A 24,015-nucleotide genomic window follows, 5' to 3' on the forward strand; every position below is an offset into this window, starting at 1 on the left:
GAATTTATGTTCTCTATGTGCAAACTTTGCCACTTTTTCTCTCAATAGGAAATCCTAAAAATATCTATGGACTGTAGACCAGTGGCTTTGAGTAACAAAAGCACACAATGGAATACATGCATGTGTATTTTTGTAGGAACACAAAGAATCACTGCTACGTTTTTTTGTCTTACTAAGTTCAAAACCAGTAAGTCCAGTACTGTAAGTTCATATCCAGTATTTAGAGCAGTAAAGAGCCAAATCACCTTTGGCGGCACTATCGGAAATCCTCCAAATTAGAACTATTCATAGTCTGTGGATACTTAACAGTTAATCAAGGCATTTTAATTTGAGTGCTTTGGCTCTTCTCGTATTCGTGCCCCTGTCCCAGAATACACCAGCTGGACTTTATAGTAGCAAATGATATAATGGTTTGAAAAAGTGACAGGCAGTGTAGCATTTCATCCCAAACCTCCAGAAGAGTTGTTACCATACTGAATACAAAGAGAAGTCCTTTCTTCCTAGTAAATAAGATATAGCAAACAGTTTTACTACACTACTCTGGTAGATACTGCATATCATGGGAAAAGAACTGCTTTGCTAACTGCCAAAGCTTTAAGTCCAATTTTGAAAAGATGGAAGTAAGTATCGTGTTTCATTTATACAGAAATGATGCCAAGGCACTTTTTGACTTTTCACGCCTCTTCAGGATTTTGTTCTGTTCCATGCCTACCAGCAAATTTATCAGGGCGGTGCAAGCAGAGAATACAAGAATAGCACTGAATGCTGATGAGAGAAAAAGATTGTGAACAGCAGTTCACAGATGATCTTCAGTTGCCTGTAACGTGTATGGATTGTTGCATGTACGTTAAGAGAATATATGATAGCACGGTGACTTACAAAGACTTATTGAAAGCTATTTTCTATGACCTGCCTGCCTGACCGCATTTTGCTCCTCATGAGTAAGTTGTTCATTCAAGCAAGTCCACTTCATTTAGTTCTTTAAACAACAGTTGGAGATGTTCATACAGAAAACTCTAGGCACCCACAGAGTTAACTAGGCCCAGAATTGTAAATTATGGCCACCCAGCAGAAAAAAATCATATACAACTAATGAATCAACTCGGTCAGCCAATAAATCAAATCCATAAAAACTTACCCAAGGGTTCTACAACATACCACCAAGTATTCAGTATAGCTGTACACATATACATACTTATTCTAAGACCATATTTTATATACCTATGAGTGTCGTGTGTGCGTGTGTGTAAATTTCTGTATGTGTAAATCCATACCCATCTGTCTGTGTTAAGAAATATTTTTATATATGTGGGTGATTAATTTACTTTTCACAGAAATGTGCTATGAAATATAAGAAAGAGCAAAGCCATGAGAGAAATGCTTGGGATGTCCAAATATAAAGGTGACTGGCACTCTTTTTAACATTCTTTTAGCTCTTAGTCTCATTCTATTTAATAAATTAAATTTTGCTTTGCTGCAAAACAATTCTAAAGGAAACTTAAATACATAAGAAAATGAAATTTAGACGGCAGAGGCAAATACTGACCTCTGTTTGTATAGCCAGGATTTCTGCGTATGTAATATCACAAATTTCACATATTTCAGTCTTTTACAGTACAGCATACATAATATCACATTTTATTTAAATGAAATGTGATGGGCATGCAATATTAACCTGTCAGACATGGTCTTTGCTTTAAAAGTGTACCATTTAATTAGAAATGAAAATAAACAGTTAAAGAACAGGGCAAGTACAGGCAATTGTAATGAGTAATGTCACCAATGATAGATACAAGTAAAACGGAATTTTTATTTCCTAGATAGGAAACACAGAGTTTGCTCATTTCCTTTCATGTAGTCTAGCATCCCAAAACAAATTGTTATATCCATATTATGACTTACCGCAGCATAGACTGCAAGGCATGGAATGTCAGCGATAGAAGACAACTTTGCAGTTTTAATGAAGTTGGGTAAAGAAAAGTATAAATGAATACCTCTCTTAATTTTTTATTTAAAAATGTGTATCTTGTTCCAAAACTTGTGAATCCCATGTATTCTTCCCTACCTATTACAGCATGCTTAAATATCAGACCCTAGACATCAAAACATGTCTGGAATAGGTATTCAACAATGATAAAGTTTGTTCTTGTTCAACTTCAAAGTTGAGACAGGGGAGTCTGTCCCGCTTTCAGTTCCATTCTCTGGGACCCCAGGAAGGTATGCGCTGCCTCCTCCAGATCAAACACACAAAAAATTCTATTTGAAAGAAGTTTAAAATATACTTTCAAGTGGTCTTCCTGTGCCGTAGAACTGTCATGACAAAGCGCAAGTCTATTGTTCCCCCCTACCATACACACCAACAAAACTGTCTTGCAACGATGACAGGCCTGAAGGTAGAGTCTATAAAGACTGGTGCAAAACGCATAGGAAGATAGCTTTACTTAAAAAGAAAGAGCATTTAAGGTAGATAAAATCACAATAGATTCAAGCTGCTGCTTCTGGCACCGCTGCCAATCCGGCCAGGATACATTAGAGTCAGAATCAGATTCAAATCCGCCCATGAGACTGCCTTCCCCTCTTTTATGCCCTCATTATTAATGGCTGTATCTACACGATGATTGGTATCTACAAAGGCTTAAGGGTTATCTGTGTCCTGAATTGCTTGGTGACTTCAGAGGCAGCTGAGGGTTATTCAGCCCTTGGCATTATCACCAGACAGCAAATATCAGAATTACCATATGTGTTTGATACTTCACACAACTAACAAGATCGTGGAAACAGCCAACATATATGCAGAATGTCATAAATCAACTTCAGAAAAGGAAAAAAAAAAACATACCTCAGCATATATGATTTTCAGAAGTTTAAAACTGTAACATTTGGCTTTTGTTAATCACAAAGGAAGATTTAATTCAAAATAGGCTGTACTGGCTCACATTAATCAGAACTAATTTCTGAACAGACAGCTATGTTTATATGAAAATATTTGAACCAGTAAAATACTTTCCTGAAACGTTTTCAGAGCTACAGAACAAAACATTTACTATCTAATACTTCCTTCCTTATATTAAACCAAGATTAAATTCCTCCTACAACAAAAGCATGTTACAACTACCTTCATGGCCTTAAGTCTGCTCAATTCACAATGCTATTTACTGAGTACAGAAAACACACTAAACTTAACTAATGCACAAACATAAGTACGTCCTATGGGTCAGTAAAAAATATATGGAACTAACCAACCTTTCTGCAACACCCAAAGAAATCCAACATGGGAACAACGTGTATGTAATGACAACTACAATATTTCTGTAAAACTGTAAATTTAACCTCATGTATAAATCTCCCCTGGATGCACCGGTGCAAATATAGCTTTCACTGCAATCAGTGATTGAAATCAGAAATAAAAGTGAACTTGAACTGAACTCAGTGTCTGGTATGTCTTCATTTCTCTCCCCTGAAGCAAGTCAGATGATTTGAAGTATCTGTTACACAGGAATTTTCTTTTAAGCATCACCACCACTGTGTTATTTAGACACTTCCAAGGATAAAATCCCAGACCAGCTGGGGTTAATTTGCCACACAAAAATCTCTCAGTTTTTAATTATGTTACCTAAAGTATCACAAATGTAATATGTAAAATAACCCTAACAAACCACAAATTTTAAAACATATAAAAAATTCCTACCTGGTAACCATAAAAGAAACAACATAGCTCAAATCTACAGAGGATTTTAGCCACTGAGAGTGCCTACACTACAAAAGGCAGACGCAAGACCACTCAGCGGGGCTGCGTCAAAAAGTCACCAAGCATGAAGCCAAGGGTGGTTTCAGACCAGCCCTTTTACACGGGCCCATTTACGTGACCAGACCGTACTTGGTGCTCTGCAGAGTTGGCCTAAACCCTGCAGACTGCACTGGGGGGATGACGAGTACCACCACCATGCCATTTTGGAGGGGTATGGACTCTGCTGCTGATTTCAAGGGGATTTCAGTTCGTAGCTGTCATTGCAGGTATTGACCAATGTTGTCTTACTTTTCTAAGCCTGGAGTTAATGTTGGTAGGACAACAACATGGATTTAAGACAACTTGACACCATGGGGTGTATTTTGTTGATAGGAAATTTCCTACTTTCTCCTAAGGAAAGAGGAGCTGAGCAGACTGTGAGTCTACAACAGCAGAGTCCTAAGTTTCAACTTCAAAGGTTAGAAGCACGGGTAGATAAAACTTCACTAAGATTTGTAATCTGATGAAAGACATTTCTCAGGGTGCAGATCTCTCACTGCCATCATGACAAAATATAGAATTTTTCAAGGTCCTCAAAAAGGGTCTTCTAAAGGGAACTGTTCTGACAGGACTCAAGTCATCAAAAGCTCTGAAGTAGACGTTCATAGGTTGCCTTCTATGATAGGTTGCCTCCCACAAGAAATTGAAAGGCCTTTAACATGCAAAACCAAGATTCTCCTAGACTTCAAAGTACAATTGTGAAATAACAACAACAAAATCATCACCGTCTCAGAAGAAAGAATAGAAATAAGAAGGATTTTTTCAAAATTTTTCTCTTGGCACAGGTCTGTGCGTGCAGTGGGTCATTATTCTCAGCTTTGGCTTCAATCATTCAGTAACCTTCTGAGATGCAGCAGATTTGGCTCAGACTCCCACTTGCCTCGAGGAGAAGGCACATCCCCTTTGAGACTGGCTGTCCATTGCTCCTCACTGAAGGGGATGGGGATTACAGACTCCCGGATCCTTCTCAAGACCGTTGTACTTCCTGCACTCGATTGCCTGTGGAAGCTTTCCTCCCTGGGGCTGGCACAGCAGCTTCCCAAGGGAAGAAGGAATTTCTGTCTTCCTCTGGCGGTAAACCTGAACCCTTTATGGTATCAGATACAAAGTGAGAACCAAACAAGCAAATAAAATTTGTCACAGGTGACAAGAATGCAGTGGATTCTTTCATATATTTCCAACTTAGTATTTTGACAGTTTTAAATTTTGAAACAGATTTGACTTCCCATTCAAAACATTTTCTTTTGAAATTTCACAATCAGGTTTACTTCCAAAGAAGTGCTGGCACTACCAACTAAGTACTACAGATACACAAATATTTCGCAAAACGTACCCTTGAAAACAATGAAATGTTTTCTAACATAAATACCAAAAGCCTGCTGATTCTCTGACTTATGACCAAGATCTCATAGAAATGAGACAATGCCTCAAAAAAAGCCCATAAATCTGGGTTAAGTTTTTAATGTATTTATCTCTGAGTCAAAGCTTAGTAGAACTCTAACTTTTATACTAAGACTATGCTGGACATAGAGTTGTGAAAACATTAAACCTTTCACATCATTTGTTTAACACTTTCAAAAAAAGGAACACATGCACCACTTTGTTCATTCTTCATGAATAGTTAAACACAAAAGTCATATACTAATCTGCCACATTTCACTCTTCCATCGGCGATCATGGCAGCTCTTGCGACTGCAGCACGTGCAAATCATAAATCACAGATTTCCTTGTATTTTTTGTGGTCTGCGCACAAGCTCTGTGCTACAGGACTGAGGCAAAAACCTGCAGTCACAGGCAACCACAAGCAAATCTGACTCTAAATTTAATTTCTATTGAAGGAATACTGAAAAGCCACCGGAATAGGCTTTACAGCCACAGACAAGGTCCCTGCTTGAAAGATGCTAAAATTTAAACTTACAAAGAACAAGGAGGAGAATGTATGCACAGAGAGGAAAAGATCAAATACTCCAACTCTGCAGCCCACACAGCAGCCCTGCGTCATTATTCTCATTTTTGTGCTCAACTTGAGATCCTCTGGAGAGACTCCACGATCAGTGAGTGACCTGCAGATCTCAGTCTGTTCACAAATGTTTAGCCCTCTGTTGCCACCGGGGAACTACACAATATAAGCTGATCTTTAGCAATGAACAGTGAAGCCAGGAGATCCTGGGAGTTTCTGTTACTCTTAAAATAAGCCAGCACAGGTTGCAATCAGGCAGAACAAAGCATACATTGTTCCCATTCTCTATATGTACTGGGATCATTGCTCACAAGTTTACCATCACCACCCGTTAATTATGATACTCTCCAAGAGTTGTTGTTTGTGGGCTACTACTAGACTCGCCACTGAGAAATTCGGCTCCAGTGTCAGGAGGCACAGGTTGCCTACCGGTTCTGCTCTTCCCACTCAGCCCTTGCCTTCCGAGCAGCGAACTGCGTATTGCTCAGCGTGTCAATGGAAGCGGTTACAGTGCGAATAGCCAAGGAGAATGAAGCGACTGAAGCCTGAAGAATGGTGCCTCTCCCCTTGCCTTGTCTGCTCACCGCTGGGGGCTGCCTGAGCTATTCAGGGGAGCTCTGGAGCCCTGCTGGGATAATTGCTTCCTTTGCAGCAGTTTCTTGCTATTCCTCTCAGATGCCGTGGTGGGTTTAAGCTCCTGGCAGAATTTTGGTTATTGTTGAAAGCGTATTGTAAGCTGCACCATTAGAAAAGGTGGAGAAAAAAGGTGGATGGGAGTGGGGAGAAACTGTCCTGGACACTGGACATATCAGCTGCTCAACTTCTTCCATTTGTATTTACAAAGCAAACTACAATCTAGCTGGCCAAGTTCTGTATGGAAATCAGCGTCTCCTGTTTGTGGCAGTTTGCTGTTGGTGGAATGGGCTTGTAAAAATGGCAGAGGAATTGACATTACTCAGCACTTTCATCTTTCCCAGTTTTTCTTGTGGCTGTGTGCATGTCTTTTTTCAAACTAATACTATCCTAACATAAATAAGAAGCTCTGATGTCTTCTTTGCGAGCAGTAACAGGAAGTGATCTTTACATAAAACTAAAAGTGTCAGCTGATCAGATTTCAGCTCCTTTGGTATGAATTACCTTTTTATGACAGCGACAGGAAGTTAAAAACTGCAACTGTATTCCCACGGCAAACCTTCCTCCCTAAAAACACAGGAACAGCCACACTATGCTACCAAAGCAGATACAAACCCAAGTGTTCAATCTGAAGTAAACCCTTAACTTTTAAAGACTTTACTATTTCTTTGCCAGCTACTTAGTATGACAAACAGAAAAGAAGATACATTTTTGCATTTAAAAGACTAATTTACCTAAGGTTCTGGCCAAATTTTTCAAAAGTAGATGGCAAAAGTTAGGAGCCCTTGACCTTGGGTAAGGTACGGGGCAGTCAATGCGTATGACTATCAGATGGACATATTGACATGTCTAGGTAGTCGAGTTTGCAATTCCACTTTCAAAATCTGGTCCTGAATGCAGATTACCAAAAGGTGTTGCCTGTAGCCCATGGCACACAATATACTGAGAGCCATCCTGACCGATCAGGGACCATTTACAAATGGGACAAGTAAGAGCTGCCCTCAGCTGAAGTCCCACCAAGGTCTGAACTCACCACCCCTGAAACACTCTCTGACTTCAGTTAGTGCCCCAAATACATAAAAATATTTATAGAAAAATATTTATGACTGGCATTTCTCTGTGTTGTTCACATTACTGCAAATTTTTCCTTTGCTGACTTCCTTCCCATGCCGATGCACCTGAAGGAAAGGTAAGGAAAATGAATGCAAAAACACACACTAAAGAATGGTAGGGAAAGTTGATGTATGCGAACAGGCATGGAAGACAGTATTTAAAGGACTGTCTTGATAGTATCTATGCAAACAAAAGATCTTATCAATAAGCTTCCTTAATTTTCTTGCCTCCTTTTCCAACACAAACATTAACAGGATCAACCACTACTGCAATACCTAAACAAATTTCAGTAGGCCACATCCATACCCTGATGTCTGCATCAAGATATAATCTTACTGAAAATTTTGTTAACAGTAAAGTTCACAATCATTTATCATAGAGGACATGTTTGTTCCAACATAGATCCACTGGTTACACTTATTCACACCCCCAAAAGGTAAAGAAATTATACTTACTACCCTTGCAAATTAAGTTTTAATGGAGACTAGTAATGTGGTTTTCAATCCCTGAACAAACATACAGAAATCAAGGGAAAAAGTTCTAAATACCCTCAAGTATGATAAGCACAAAACCAAAATAGTCATCTGAACTGAGACTTCATCAACTATGCATTTTACTTTGCATTATACTGTTAGGGGTTATGCTTCATGTACTTCATACAGACTTTTTCTAAGACAGACTTATTGTTGATTTTTTTTAAGAAAAAAAAGGCAAACTCTAGTGAAAATGAACAGAAAAAGTCATAATTTTAGACAATGTTTGGTTTGGAGGGAAAAAATATTCTGATGATTCTCTTCACTTTTAAACTAATTCCATGTGCTATTACACATTCGACAAAAGTGTCATAAAATCTTAAAAAGTTTTGTCCTTTGATTATACCCACTTTCAGTGCATTACAATGAATGCTACGTGTTTTCCCCAGACCTAAAGTTTGTCAAGAAATTTTCGGTAGAATATAATATGAATATTTCTACTGTATTTCAGAAAAGTGCTTATATATTCTTAAATTTCTGAATACAGAAACTCGGGAAAATCCTATTACATCCAAACTTTTGTTCAATACCCGTAAGAACTAAAGAATAAATGCTGTACTATAGATATTATTCCTAACACTTTCAAACATCCGTGCAAAGAACAATCTGATATGCAGGCCATTCTATGCATAGAATATTAAAATATCATATTTGCTGTATTTAGAGTTGCCTTTAATAACGTGTCAGATTTTGATCTAGGCTCATTCTGTTCACACAGCAAGCTAATTTCATAGTGGGATTGCCCGGAAATATACCACAAAGGTATAAGCTTATGATCCTAATGGTAACTTTTCAACAAATGCTCAGGAGAAATTCACCTTGAAGCAGAGGACGGGGACTTTGCTGAGCCTGGCATACCTGTAGCCCAAGGCAGCAACTCTGTTCCTGAGACGTAAGAGGTAGCAAAAACCAAAGCAGGAAGAGGGATTTAATGAGATGCACACTTCCTTGAGGAGTGGAAGACCAGAAGCTCATTAAGTGGGGATTTGGAAGAAGGTATACATAAGGGATTCCATCAGAAAAAAATTTTAAATGCTAAATTAGTCAGTTAGGCATGTAGATATTAGAGTGGTTTGAAGTGTTATTTCTTTCTCTGCATTATCATGTGGTTAAATAAACAATACTTTTCCTTTTCAGAAAGTTCTTTTGTGGCTTTGTCAACTACTGTTCAAACGCTTCCAAAGGGAAAAACCATTGGATCGCACCTAACTGGAGTTAGTGTAGCTGTTACACTGACTATTGTAAGTTTCCAGACAAGTCTAAGAGAAGGAAAATGACATGAATCGAACTGAAAGGAGGAAGCGATTTAAGGCTTGTTACCTAAAAGATTGTGTTTATAGAGAGGACAGAAAAGGATACAATACTGTTCATTAACATCTCAACTCTCTCAACTGAAAGTAAAGCGGACACACAATAACTTTGCATGTAGTCTGAAGGCTGCAGATAGGGACCTACGTGTAATGTCTGTAGAGCTATTTTAAAAACTGCATTTTGAGGAAAGGATGTAAGAATACAAAGGTAAAACCTAGCAGACTATGTGCTTCTTGGGATTCTCCATTAGCAGAAACAAAAATTGCATTGGCATTCTCCACTGTACCTGAATAAATAGGTCATCTTGACATCAAAAAACTTTTCAACATTAGACAGTGTCAATTATTCAATGACAACATGTGGAAGACATTTGAAACACTGTAGGAGAGAGAATAAAACCTATTTTGGTATCTATTCCTTCTCTTACTTCATGAACACAAAGCTGATGGCCATTAACAGTATCCAGAAGTAGATCTGGCCAATCAAACGGCCTATGTGTTTTATCAGAGGACAATCTTGGAAAAAAAAAAAATGGACTCTGCTAAGAGCACTTTTATAGGGTACAACATATTAAAACAATATTTTAATAGAAATTTGGAAAATCTGTGTCAACAGACTTCTCTTATAAAAGAGTTCCCTTGGCTAGATATCAGTCCCACAGACGAGAACAGTATTTGCAAATATAATTTTCTGGGTTAGCAAACTGAAACCCATTTTAATTATAACCAGCTCATTATCCAACACGGTACCTTGGTAAGACAATCCCAAACAAACAAGTGTCCTTAACCTGTCAGTAACTAGAACTTATCCCACAAAGCCAATACTTAATGATATCCTTTTGTCTGTCACCACATTTTTTTTTTACTGTGTAGCTGTGTAGCACTGTAAGCAACAGTTCAGGTATGAATCTGCCCACTTTCAAATTTAAAAAGAAAATGTTTTCTAGTCTTTTTATTTTTCCTTATAGCCCTATAGCTGTTATATTAATAATTTAGGAAAAACAGAGCTAAAGCCGTAAGTTTCAAAATTTCACATCTATTTTATCTCAAAATTAGAAAGAAATATAATTCATTCTCAAAAATCATCAAAACGTACTCCTATGAAAAAGCAATGAGAGACTGAGGCTTCTGTTTAAGTTGTCTGAAATAGCGTAGGTTGATAAAGGCTCCAAATGAACAGGTATCCCGAACATCACAAGCTGTAATGATGCGTTAACCTTGGTGATAGTCAGAACAGAAGGGTCAAAGGTTCAGCTGGCATCCCTGGGGGTGATCCTTCAAGGTGAATTTGAGACTCATTGACAGGGCAGCATAGTAAAACTGACACTGCAGTCTGAGACGTATATGTTACAAAGATGAAGAACTGCCTTTTTCTTGAACTTTATATTCATAGCAGTAGAAGAAACAGCCTCTGTTAAAACGGTTAATGTAGGGAGAACAGAGTTCGCCACCAGCTGAAATACCAAAGGCAAAGATTTTCAAAGGTTACCTTCTATTTTTGAATCGGAAATAACTATCAAAGCAGGCTTGCAGGTTTATTTACTCTGGTTGCTCCAGCTACGCTTAATTTTGCAAATTTTAAAAGTTATTTCTCCATGTCCTACTTAAAATTTCCAGACTGCTAAAATGAAGGTTTCTCCTCCTACTGGAAAACCCATTAATACTATTTACATTTCTTATCTTCAAGAAAAAGATGCAATAGATGTATAATAGATGTCTTACACCACCAAAGCCTTTGATTTTGGATAACAAAAGTAGAGTAACAGCTGTCACCTCCAGTTGGGTAATTCCTGATATTTAAAATGACAAACACAAAAGATACTGGCAAGACATATAACACGGAAATTTTCTTAGCAGAAAATGAGCCAAAATGCGAATGAATATGGAGTATGTCCATAAAACTCCAGCTGGCAAAAGGAAAGTAACTTAATGACAAACAAGCCAATAACAACAAAAAGTGAAGCAGTAACAACAACAGCAACAAAAAGATGAAGAATGTCAGCTCATGAAGCACTTCAAAAAGGGCCTTCTCCCTTGCTATAAATTATACTATAGACTTTCTTGGAAAGGGTGAAATATTAGTCTCTGTGAAGACAATGGTAATTCTCACACTGATTTCGGTAATGCCAGAATTTCACACTGAGAGTTCAGGACATGTGCAAAGTGTATTTTCATGAAACATATTAACTGTAGTCATTGTGAAAGCAGATTTATCAAGAGTTATAATTATGCAAAGTACTTACTACAAAGACATTCTTAGTTTATTAATAAACTTTTGAGATCCTTGAATACAAGGGACAATAATTCAAAACCACTTTGACACTTCAGCATATAAGTTGAATGGTAGAGATGTTTTCTTTAAAATAAAAGAAAGTTTTAAAATATTTGTAGCTGGGCTAGATCCTGCAAGTATTATACAATCACAAACACCTTGAGTGGAGCATGGCCTCAGTGTGTAAGTGAGAATATTACTCTCCTGTTTTGTCTACAAAAAAGAGCCTATTTGTGATTTAGGATGTAATAACACTTTGCACTTTGGCAAACTGGCACAACACAGCTTTGTTGCAATAGTGTCAGGCTGCTTTACATGTATGAATGAATTCAGCCCCACGACTCCTGAAATGCTGAATAAGAAGTACTGAACAACTTCACGGCTTGCCCAAATTCACACAGGAAGAATTGCAGCAGCCCAGCAATCTGCTTTGCTTAGCTTGCAGACTTTCTCCCTCAAGGCAATCTTTCCTTTACTGTACAATAATTTTCTCTGTAGGAAAATGTTTTGCAGCTCACTTTTAAAAATCATGTTGCAATGACTGTATAGTCTCAAGGTAAAAACAGCTTATCTTTAATTCTATTCAGTGTACATGTCTGCCAGAGAGCAGAACCACTCATTCCTGGAGCCTGGAATACCCACCGTGAACCATAAAATAGCTTCAATCAGATACCTGCAGCTTCTATGGCAACACTTTACCCTGAACAAGCAATTTTTTTCCTACTTGATTTGCATCAGGTCTTAGTCCAAGAGAAATGCTCAAACTGAACACCAGAGTTCAAAGACACAAATGATTTCAGATGAATGGGAAGCGCAAGATCTGCAGAGTCTGAAATGTGGGCCCTGGTGGAGGGAAGCCCAAGCCATCATATCAACATCTTTTGCTTTCAAACCTTGGCACCCTGAATTGCATAGCCACTTGGAAAAGCAATGATGCAAAATACACAAACTTACAGTTAAGAGATCCTGAGTCACAATAATTTTGTTCAAGGAACCAAAATTCATGTTTGATGAGGGAAGGCAAAGTTACTTAAGCATACATCTCTATGGCTAGTTTCAAAACTAAATATATTCCATGTAGCACTACAAATATTTCAAGATATACACCATGAAAACATTTCACTTTCTCAAGTTTTACTATTTTAACAGCATTATTTTCCCTGGAAAGTTTGTGGGGCTTTTTCTGTCTTAAACTTATAGGGGGAAGAATTTACTCACTTTCCCCTCTCTTATTTCTGTGTAATTTATTCCCCCCTTGCAGCCAGAACCAGAAGGCCTAGCAGAGGCAAGTAGACAACTGACAGCAGCAGCAGAGAGAGAGGCAAAAGCAAAGCTGTTGAGTTAGAAGAAAATGAGTATAATTAGATCCAAATATAACGAACCACCCACACTTCCATGTTAAATAAAAGAGCAATCTTTATGTGACCATGTGCCAAATAGATTCTTGTTAGATAACGATTTTTCAGGAGGAAAAAAAAAAAATCAGTTAATGGCTCAATGCAGCATGAGTATTAGCAAGAATTGTCCTACAGCTAGATAAGGAAAGAAAGTAGTTCTTTTCTCTTTCCCTTTTAAGGAGGGCAACCATAAGAAGGCAGACTTGGTCCTGCATAATATTGCACAGGAGTCCGGAATAACACCCTGCAACGTGTATGTTAGCCCCACACTACTGCACGTGGTGAATATCTGAACTTGGCAGTAAGTAATTGTGAGTATATTATTACCTGGAGAGAGAGAAGTACTCTGCTGGGTTCAGGAAACCCAAGAACTGAAAAATTATTATTTTTGAAGTGCTGTGATTTGGACTAGACTTTTCATATAACCAGAAGCATCACAGGAAACTCAGTAAGGCAAAACTATCCAAACAAAGTGAAATAAGCAAAAATGAAGTTGACAGAACTTTCAAAAAGTAGACCAAAAAATCAAAGCAAACCAAACAAGAAGCTCTAATCACTTACATCTGTTCAAGGCTCCAAAAATGGGCACTGTTCTTCTCTACTATTTTTATTCTACATTTTTCTTTTGATTATGAGAACATAATATGTGCAAACTCAGCACATAGATTGTTGAGGTTTTATTAAACATGCTTTTAGAGTTAGTGTCATTTTTACTTTGCAAAACTAATTCCTAAAAAAAGCATGATACACAAAAAAGTCTCAGTTAGCAGTTATCTGATATTTAGATTTTAAGTGACAACATGTGGCTGCTGTGGTGTGCGAGCGACTAGGAATATCAAAAATGCCAAGAACAATCAAATTTATAAGGTCCACTAGAGACGTTCAAGAACAAAAATGTACTTTTTTTTTTTTTTCCCCCTTCCCTTCTCCCCAGATGGGTTTCAGTGTTTGGAAAACAGCGAACACAGTGAGGAGCTGTACTGCTTCACTTCACTGATATAGACTTGCCACAAATAATACATTGATTTCTGTAGGATAGTTGTGTGTTAAAAGGTCTGTCATGCTTTACTAATGTAAATCTCTCTGTATACAAGTATAAAGTAAATGTAAATACAGTTAAAAAAAAAAAAAGGCTCACAGTTCCAGGAGTCTGCATGAAAGAACCTTGGAATGCAGAATATTTGTAGTGCTTTTTTGCACATTTGATCTGTAGGGATCCTAAGTCTCACGTCCAATGGACTGAACTCTACTCTGAACGTGTTTTCTGCCTGTATAGAGTGCACGCTTCCCAGTGTGAGTCCTAATGTTTGGTGTGTCAGATTCATACAAGGCTTTAAAAGTCTAATTCTTCAAATATTGCTTTGCTTCTCATTATTTTTGCTCATGATGAGGAATCAGAGAAGGCACACAGCACAGCAGTGCCTAAGGGGCTAGGGAGAACAGTGTCTCCAGAAATGAATTTTTAACTTAGAGGAGGACATCCACACTCTACACGTAGGATTTCCATACAGCTGACAAAGGGAGGGGAGGAGAAGAATTAACTTTCTAAACCCAATCTTCATCTTTACTGTGCGTAATACAAGCAAAGGCTCCTTTCCTGACGGCTTAAAAAAACTAACCAAACAAAAATGTTTCTTTTTCATTAAGAGAATAAAATGAATGAAGAAATAATTTCCCTCCCACATCCTTTCTACATCTCCTTTACTCATCCCAAAAAAACCCCAACAAATAGACTGTCAGCCAAACAAAACAAAGAATTTACTTTCTCAGCATAATAAATCACCTTTGCTCCTAACCATTCAAATCATAAAGTCCTACGTGCTCAGGATAGCTCAAGTATCCTAGTCTGAGATAATAACCACCTGTTTTTTTATTATTTTTTAAGGAGAGGCTTCCCAGACACCATTTCTATAATTTCAGATGGTCCCAGAGGTTCAAAACTCTCAATAAGCCATTTTAACAAGAAAATCCTGATAGTCTAATGTCTAGGCCTGTGGAAGTCTCAAAACTCAGATATCTAACACATACTCTATTTGCTGCAGGCATTTATTTTCTTTTACTATCTAGGTCATCAGTTCATGACTAGGGACAAAAGAAATCCATGGAGAATTTTGACTCAATGAGGAGTTTTCAAATTCCTTTAAGTCCACAGAGTATCCCCAAAAGAACTTCATTCTTCTTCACTTTACTTTTATATTTAAAAGTAGAAATCAGCGTAAAATAAAGTTCAGCATAGAAAAATACATACTTAGTTCACATTAAAGGAGTACTTTTCACTACTGCTGGGTGAAACAATAACGACAAACCATAGCTATGCATGTCTAATGCCTAACATTTTAAGCGGTGAGAAGACAAAATAGCAGAAGCAATGCCATCACTGATTCAAAGGAACATTTTTGAAAGTTAAGAGAAAAACCAGAAGGAACAGATACTCTTAGCTATAGGGACAATACGATCAGCAATAACTTGGTTTAAAATGCCAGCAATTAAATGACCATAAAGAGTCTCTTAATCTAACACTAAGTTATGAAGAGCTTTAATTCCACTGGTTTCGGTCAGCGTGAACACAGTCTATAAATCTCATAACCTCACACAGTAGGTTCCGCTATTACCAGGCAGCTCCTTGAGAACACAGGGGGTCACTGTGGTCCTAAAAGCAAAATGTAGTCTCTGTGATAGCCAGCACAACCCTATGGAACCTGTTGTCCTCCCCAGTCCACGGATGTTTGACATCGGGCCACACTTTCGCCCTGCATCACGATGCTCCTTCCCTTTCCACTAATTCCACAGACCAATATTATCCTTTGGAGATGTCTGCTGAAAAGACACATCACATCAAGTGTGAACCAATGCATGGTTTACTCTGACCTACACTTTATTCAGCAACCTGGCATAGAAGATTCAGGATTAATAATGAGCTATTTGAACCAATTAGAACAATGTTGGGCATTGAGCATGACTCAAACACTTTAGACTAACTGGCTAACGGGCTTTTTCCTCACCATTTAATCGCAGCAAACATCCCACTAATGGAGAAAACATCTCGTCCCCCAAAGAAGGATTCAGGACAACTGACTGTGAGAGCTATAGAGAAGGAAGGGAATGTCCACATGGGCATTTTCAGGCCATTTGCTTTGGCTTGGCGCATGGAGACTTCAAGCCAACGCAAGCTCATTTTGCCCTTACCCTCAACGCAACAGAAGCTGTGTGGCCACATTAGTACAATACCGTGCCGGAGTGATCTAGCCTGTCTCTCAGCAGGGCTTATTAGCTCAGGCTCGGCGCCACATTAACCGCTGCCATATGGCTTCTGGTCGATTCAAAGAGCGAACTGAATGAGCTCACATCTGCCTGACAAAGTCTGCATAGCTGTGCTCTTTAAAATGGCAAACCTGCAGAAAGCTGCAAGGAGAGAATCTTGTAATAGGTAAGGATTTTCAATTGTAGAAATACAAGCTGTCACTATTAACAGCTGTGGTCAGGGCTGGAAACTACTCGTGGATGTGTTGGAGATGAAAAGTTTCACCTCAAAGAGCTGAGTCTGAAAAACGATGCGAGTATGGTAAGACTCCAAATAGGATGTAAGAAAAGAAAGAGGAAAATGAATACAAAAATAAAATTATGGCCAATATTTTCTCTTCTTTCTGTTAGCCCAGGCTATTAGTCATATTTTTTACGGCCTTCTAAGATGAGCAGGTTCCTCTGTAGAAGGTGGTAATGTTTTTTAGGGCTCCGCCAGAAAACCCACAAACAATGTACAAAACAATGTGACAAATGCTAATCAAAGATTAATGTAGCACTGAGAAAGACTCAGATAAGCCTGTGATAATAAAAAAATTACACAGGAAGTAGCACTGTAGCAGAAGATAACCTGATAACTCTTTGTCTTAAGACAGAAAGAGTGGTTGTGCAGATGTGGAAACTCGAGTGGTTTAGACACAGCACGGGAAAAGACAGGCACGCAGGGAGAATTGACAAGGAAGATGGGAAAGGTGCCCCGGTGATAATGCAGGAGACAACAGAAGCATATGCCATGGTCAGAACAGAAAACAAAGATGATGATCCAGAAGATACATTTTGAATGATTTGTGGAATCTAGAGAGAAGAGAGACTCCAGCAGGAGCAACAGGGACCTTGAAACAGAGCTTTAAGCATGAACACAGAAAAACAATGTCACATTTTTTAAAAACTAAGAGCAAGAAACAGCAGGATTTAGAGCCATTCTCACTATCCTCTGGGAGAGCTGAGCGGTTCCAAATTATTTTTCGCAATCTTATACATTTTTTCCCCTTGGGGTGCCAAGTTAACTCACAGCAGCTCCAGTTATGTCACCAGAGGAAGCAATATTAATACCAGAAAAAATATAAATCATTAGCAAAAACTACTCTTGATCCTCAAGGAAGCCACCATTGTAGGGATCAGCAGACGAAGGAAAAAGAGAGGTAGAGTGGGAAGCCAACCCTCTCAGGGAGTAAGAAAAAGAGACAGAATGAAGAAAAAGGACTGGGAAGAAAGGAAATTGCTGGGGCGCAACAAATATGTATTGGGAATCAGAAGAAAAAATACACTTCTCTTTCTAACCCTCCTGAGGCATATAGGAAATTGCTGCTTGCCCTTTAATCTGCCCCCCAAAAAAAGAAAAACAATTAAAATGAAATAAAACCCTGAACCCTAGGTACTTGCTCCCCGCCTTCTCCTCACCCCCACTGCTTTGTGTGCTGTGTATCCAGGCCACGATCTTTCAAGCAGCTCTGCACAGGACAGACTATGTTACCATTAGCATAACATCTTCTACAGGAACATGCCTTCTTTTGCTGTCTATCTAAAATACATCGTTTGGGGAGATTAAGATGCTAAGAGATTAACTATTAATTAATTAATGAAAAAAAATAAGAGAGGAGGCTAGAAAAAAAAAAGAAATAGAGAAGAAAGAAATAAGGATAAACATCTTGAATTAATTTGGAGTGGCACCGTAACAGTATGGTTTGCGTCAGGAGCATCACTGTTTTAAAGGGTTAAGACTGTTACTCCCGCACAGCACACACAGCAACAAATCTGATCAATTTTTGTTTCATTTTTCTTGATTCAGATTCCCACTGCAATTTAATTTTGGAAGGAAAGGTCCCTTTCCTAAATAGAGAATTAATTTTTGCTTTTTCCACCATTCCCTCCAATACAAATAACCCTTTCTCTTTTCCTTTTTAACGGATAGGCATAGTATTTCTTCCATTTCTTTCTTTCTTTCTTTCTTGTTATCACCGAGATCACATTGGGATCACGTATGCGGTTTTAAACTTGCCAAAGCACAATGTGGCTGTGAATTGTCTCCACCATTCACAATGAACGAACCAAGAATGAACCAATTCCTCTTTGACAATTCATTAACAAAAAAATTAGGGGCAAATAAAACGCCTTCCTATGGATGGTAGCTTTAAGGAGTTTTTCCTGTCAGACAGTAGATCAGAGGCTTTGTTTTCACATTTTGTAGAAAACATTTTCATCACTCACTCATGTAAAAATAGCATTGTGTGAGACACAATAAATGCTTCGTATTTGTGATGCACTATTTAAGGGGCAGGAAACAAAACAGGAATCAAGAATTCAAGTTACAACTTATCTAAAGTAAGAGTGTAAGTCATTCGAAACTGTTGATGTCACAAGACAGACACACAAAAAAGGAATGAAAACCTGTATGCATTATTCATCCTGTAACTTTGATCTTAAAAGCTAAGAAACTTGAACAAGGAAAGATAAATGGCTTCTCAAGCTTTTTCTTTTAAAAATCAAATGAGGATGAATCAGGATAAATGATAGATAAGAGTTACTACGAAAGAGGGGGAAATTGCAATCACAGTGCCACACCAAAGTTTCAATGCAAAGGCTTTGCTTTTTGTACTCAATTACAAAGGATTTCTTTTTTAGGTACCAGCACCCTTTTTCATGTATATGTAATAGATTTTACCTATTAAAATTTCATGTTCAGTATGCATAGCTTTTTTTCTTCTACCACCTACACCATGACTTCATGTGAACAATTAGGAAGTTTTCTGAACACGGGCTACTACTGGTCACAGGGCAGAAACAGAAGCGGCTGTGAAATCCTGACCTCCAAACCTGGCGCAAAAATCAACTTGCTCCAAGATATGCATACATTCTCCCAGTGGGAAAGTATTGATAATTACAGGCACTCTGACTGCATCCTGATTTTATTGAGGCTTAGTCGATTATGCAGGCATTGCCCCTAAAATATGAGACAAATTGAGAGCGAGATCCAAAAGCACATGGAGGTTGCCCTGTCTAGATGGGAGATGCACAAAGTCATCTATGAACGCTTTGCACTCCTGAGAGTCTGTAATTATTGCCAGTTTTTGCCTAAAGATATGCTCAAAGGCCCCACCATCTTGGTTAGATTACTGATGTCAGCATCTTATATACAGGCAATTGCATTTGGGAAGAAGACGGAGCAGCAACCCAGTTCCTTAAGGGAGGCTCTGAGTAAACCTCATGCAGACAGACAACGCTGCATTCATTACAAATCACAGCATACCAGCCATTTACATCAACAGCAAAGCCAAAGGAAGAGCATCTTTACATTACAGCATGCAGCAGGAGGTTTTGCTTATCTGAGCATCCAAATCGTTACCCCCGCACAAGCAGATAGCACTAATCAGATGATAGAGTGGGGCTAGACAGATGGGAGAAAAAGGCTGGGTGGAACCAAGGGTATGTTGTGTGATGGAGGAAATGGATGGGGAATAAGGTGGAAATTTCATTGCAGTGGTGTATAGTAGCAAGGCAGCGGGGACACCATTTGAAAAGTAGTGGGAGGTTTTGGGGTATAACAGGAAGATGGCTGAGAAGTGAACGGACGCACACTGAAGGCATTCACAGGCTTACAAGCAACCAATATTCACTGCAATTCCTATGAGTGCCCAAGCAAGTCATTGCTAATGGCAGTCGCAGCCACTGATGCTTCTGCCAACTGTATCTAGACAAAATACATTTGGAAAGACCAAGCCCAGCGATTACAGCAGTCAGCAGAACCGAAGAGACTGACTGCACTTCCTCCTCAGCCCGAGGGAATGCAAACTCATAGCTTTCGGCGCCCAGGTAAGTGCCTGAAACACAGGGCTACGTCCTAATGACACTGGGCTGCCATGCAAAGGAGATGGCTAGACTGATGGGGCTGGCAGGAGGCCTGTTCCTGATGAGGACACCTAGAAGCCCGGAGTCCTGGCCTAGATCCTTGCTCCAAGCGATTTGTGGGTCTAAGAACTTCACCTGGCAAGACAGTGATTCCAAAGGCATAAACACCACTAAGGGCTGGAAACAGATTGAGGGACTTCCCCGCCCCAGTGAGCTCCCTTCTCGCTCTCTCACAGACAAGGCTTTCCATCTTTCCTCACCGTGTCCCAGCTCCAAGAGAGTCGCATAGCCTCTTCTAGTGCAGATGGAACGTTTCAGAAATTGGAAAAATGCATTTTATTTTTACACTGTTCGTAGTGAGAAACTAGAGCGATTCACTGGACTGCACTGAAGCACTCCTTTTCAGCTAAACATATTACAGAAGGGATTCTTGATTTCACAGTAATCCCAGGAGAAAAATTAACTAGATGAGCACAGAATTGCACCAGTTCGGCTCTGGCCTCATGATAATTGTTTTTCAATTCAACAAATTAAGTTAAAGATAAGCATTTGCTTCACATGCAAGACTGTCATTCCCACTTCATTTGTAATAAATATATGGAGAGGGATTAGCCACATCAAGCATATGCTTTCATACTGTGGTGTAAAGAATACACATGAGAAAAACCATGTTTAGCTCCAATGCACTGAGAAAACTGTTTATAGGCAACCGACTCAAGAGCAGAGACAAAAAAATGTTTTGACGATGATTTGTCATCAGATGCACCCAGCAGACATGTGTACGCTGAAGAGCCTAAACCGAGTCTGACTTGTGCTAAAACTGAGCAGTACTGGGAGAGCTGCGCTCAAATGTCTGTTTCTATAATCCCCATCACAGATAGCTATGCCCATACCCTTACTTTCATTTCTCATTTGTTCCGTTCACTATTGTTTATAACCTGAAACATATATAAATTTATTTCTCTTCAAAGCACATTTATTTGCCCTACAAATGGACCAAAAATATGCAAAGACTACTTTGATTTTTATCATCTCACCTACATAAACATATCGATTTCCTTAACCCTACCAGGACAAAATAATATTTTCTTTTTACTGCATTCCAGAGGAAGTTGTGCCTTAACTTGGATCTTATTTAACTGCTATTTATCTACATCTCTTACTTCAAACTCTCTGCCAGGAACCAAGACACCACCTCTGGCATCCTTAATACTCAGTCTGTAAAGCCCAGTTCTGCTGACTCAGAGATCAACATTGTCATTGCAGATGAGAAAAAAAGCTTCAATATATATTAAAAATAAGATTGCTCCACAGATATACGATCTTTTTGAAGAAAGTATAGATATGAATCAAAAAGGAGGTGTCAAGCATCATCCCTTATTCCAAAAAAGCACAATCTTAATATTTATTTTAAATCTCTTGTCAGAAAGGAAAACATTAATATGAAATGCTTTAAATAGCCTTGGACACTTACAGAACTCTTAAAATGGCAATGAGTTAAAGATCAACAAGCCTTTAAGAATGAAAACAACTGGAAATGCTTTAGAAGTGGAGCCACTAAAGTATATTCATTGATTAAACACCCACTGGTACTGTTGTCCCAAAGCACAGGCGTTTACCTGGTGTGCATATATTGAACACCAACACATATAGTTTGACATTTCCTGATCTGGTAATTTCATGGCTTAAAAATAGGAAGGTAAGACCTGTAAAATGTATTCCCTGAAATTTAGTATCACTGAGTCAGTGATAGTTTTGCCATCAAATGAATGTAGATTTTAATTTAAAATATAGGCACCTATATGATTTTTTTTTTTAATTAAATTTTTAATTTCATATAAAAGTGAAATCTATCACTTAAAGCCCAACAACTTCATCCTTATTTTAGCTGTTGTACTCTTTTAATTCTTTCTGTTTCTGTTGCTAAACTAAAATGGAAACGGCCTAAAGGAGATAACAGAAATGGAATAATCTTAAATCAGGTTTCGAAATTAATATTTTTTGCCCATCTGTCCTTTAGCATGTTGTCCATTCCAGGCCCCCATCTCCCCTTGCCTCCCAGCCACTAGCATGATGATACAGATGGTTACTGCAAAGCTGTAAAGACGTACATCTGAATGCATATTTATCCACTTGGCAAGATCCTGCTACAGCTGTAATTCGATGCAAATCTGCATTACAATGTAGCTTCAGTCTCTTGCCTGTGTGAGAAAGCAGCCATGATATTAATAGTGCTGCTTAAGACAATGCCAGGCAAATATGACGTAAATGAATGCAGTTGAGCTAGCTATCACAGCACTGTTAATTTACACCTCTGAAAACAAACACTCATTTGGGCACGTGAAACAAGTGTATATCTACACCTACATCAAAACTCATTTTCATTTGTTTGTTTTTAGAAGCAGAAACTGATAATGCAAGATAACTCCACCAGATGTCATGGTGAAAGAATACTATGTAGGTGAGTAGTTGATACAATCACCAGAAAAGAAAACCAAACCTTTATTCCACTGTAAGCACAGTTTTAATACATACAGGTGGCACTGCCAGTCAATGATAGTTGCTTTTGTTCTGGGTATGTCTTTGTTCCGGCAGCTGGGAGAAGAGCAGTCTTCATGTGTAAGGAAAGAAATGTATTTAATAGGCAACACCTGAAAATCCTTCAAGAGACTAAACTATAGTAAGAGAAAATGCAAGTTTAGAAAGCATTTCCTGAAAGAAAACAATACCGCTGGATTCTTCTCTTTATCTCAGGTCAATTGACTTGTCACAGTGGGAAGGAGATTTGAAAAGGAAATTGCAAGTTCTTAGCAAGTATGATTGGAGGAATTGAGTTAATAGCCAGCAATCAGTATAGGTTCGGTAGGGTACTTAAAAATTTAAATGTATGCATACGCCACAACTACAGAATGCCTGAGCTTTGTCTTGTTTGTAAAAAAACAAATGGACCAACAGGCAATTTAAATTTAAATGGTAATTTTTTACTTACAGTGCTGGGGTTTAAGTGTTCTTCCATTAAAAATTTCCATCATTTCAGCCTATGATTGAGGTATATAAATTGTATGTGCCTCTGATCTTGTTTTACACTCGTAATCTTCCCAGTACCAACAGGATCCTATATGGCATGTGCTTTCAGATGATACTGTTTCTCACCATATGGAAAGATGTTTTGTATCACCATGTTGGCAGCATATAAATGATTTTGAACTCATTTTTCATTGCCATTCCTTCAAGCCATGTAGGCTTATTAGCTTATTGTTTCACATGTCAAAAATTAAAAGCAGCATAGCTTTCTGACTTGAGAAGCTGCTTTATCAATACTCTTGAATAATCATGCACTGTATTGAGTGAGCTACACATACAAATGAGTATGAAAACACCTCTAACAAGAAAACAGCTTAATTTTAGAGGATAGGATAAGCCATCATCTCCCTAAAGAAATGCGACTATATCCCAAAAGCCTTCTTATCCTTTCTAATACAATGCACAACTTTTCTGCACGGATTCTTTTTAACAGAATTACAAAAGAAGTCTCACTTAGACTGCTAGTAGTTCCTCCTTCCAACCAAAGAAGGCAGATATTATAGGTTGCAGAAACTCGTAGGTGGATAAAAGGCAAGAAAATTATAGGACAGTGACAAATATAACGAATTTCATTTCCACAAGCTTCTAATTCCTCTGAGGAAGAGAAGAACATAGGTTTTGCATGGCCCTTTTTAACAAACAAATGCACACCCTGCAATGAAGTAGTACCAGACTACAGGATGCATTCCAAGCTAAATGCAAAATGGCCTTGCCCCTGAGGCAAGCAAAAGACAGATCACAGAAAGTACAGCATGGCTGGATGCCCACATGCTCAAGAGA

General features: G+C 38.4%; 1 protein-coding gene across 6 annotated transcripts in view; it reads right to left on the minus strand.

The window, feature by feature from the left end:
- ROBO1 (roundabout guidance receptor 1) overlaps positions 1-24,015 on the minus strand; it is a 740,954-nt gene that overhangs the window by 88,866 nt on the left and 628,073 nt on the right. The window lies entirely within an intron of this gene.

The sequence above is a fragment of the Chroicocephalus ridibundus genome, chromosome 1 (genome assembly GCF_963924245.1).
Source record: "Chroicocephalus ridibundus chromosome 1, bChrRid1.1, whole genome shotgun sequence".
Taxonomy (NCBI): domain Eukaryota; kingdom Metazoa; phylum Chordata; class Aves; order Charadriiformes; family Laridae; genus Chroicocephalus; species Chroicocephalus ridibundus.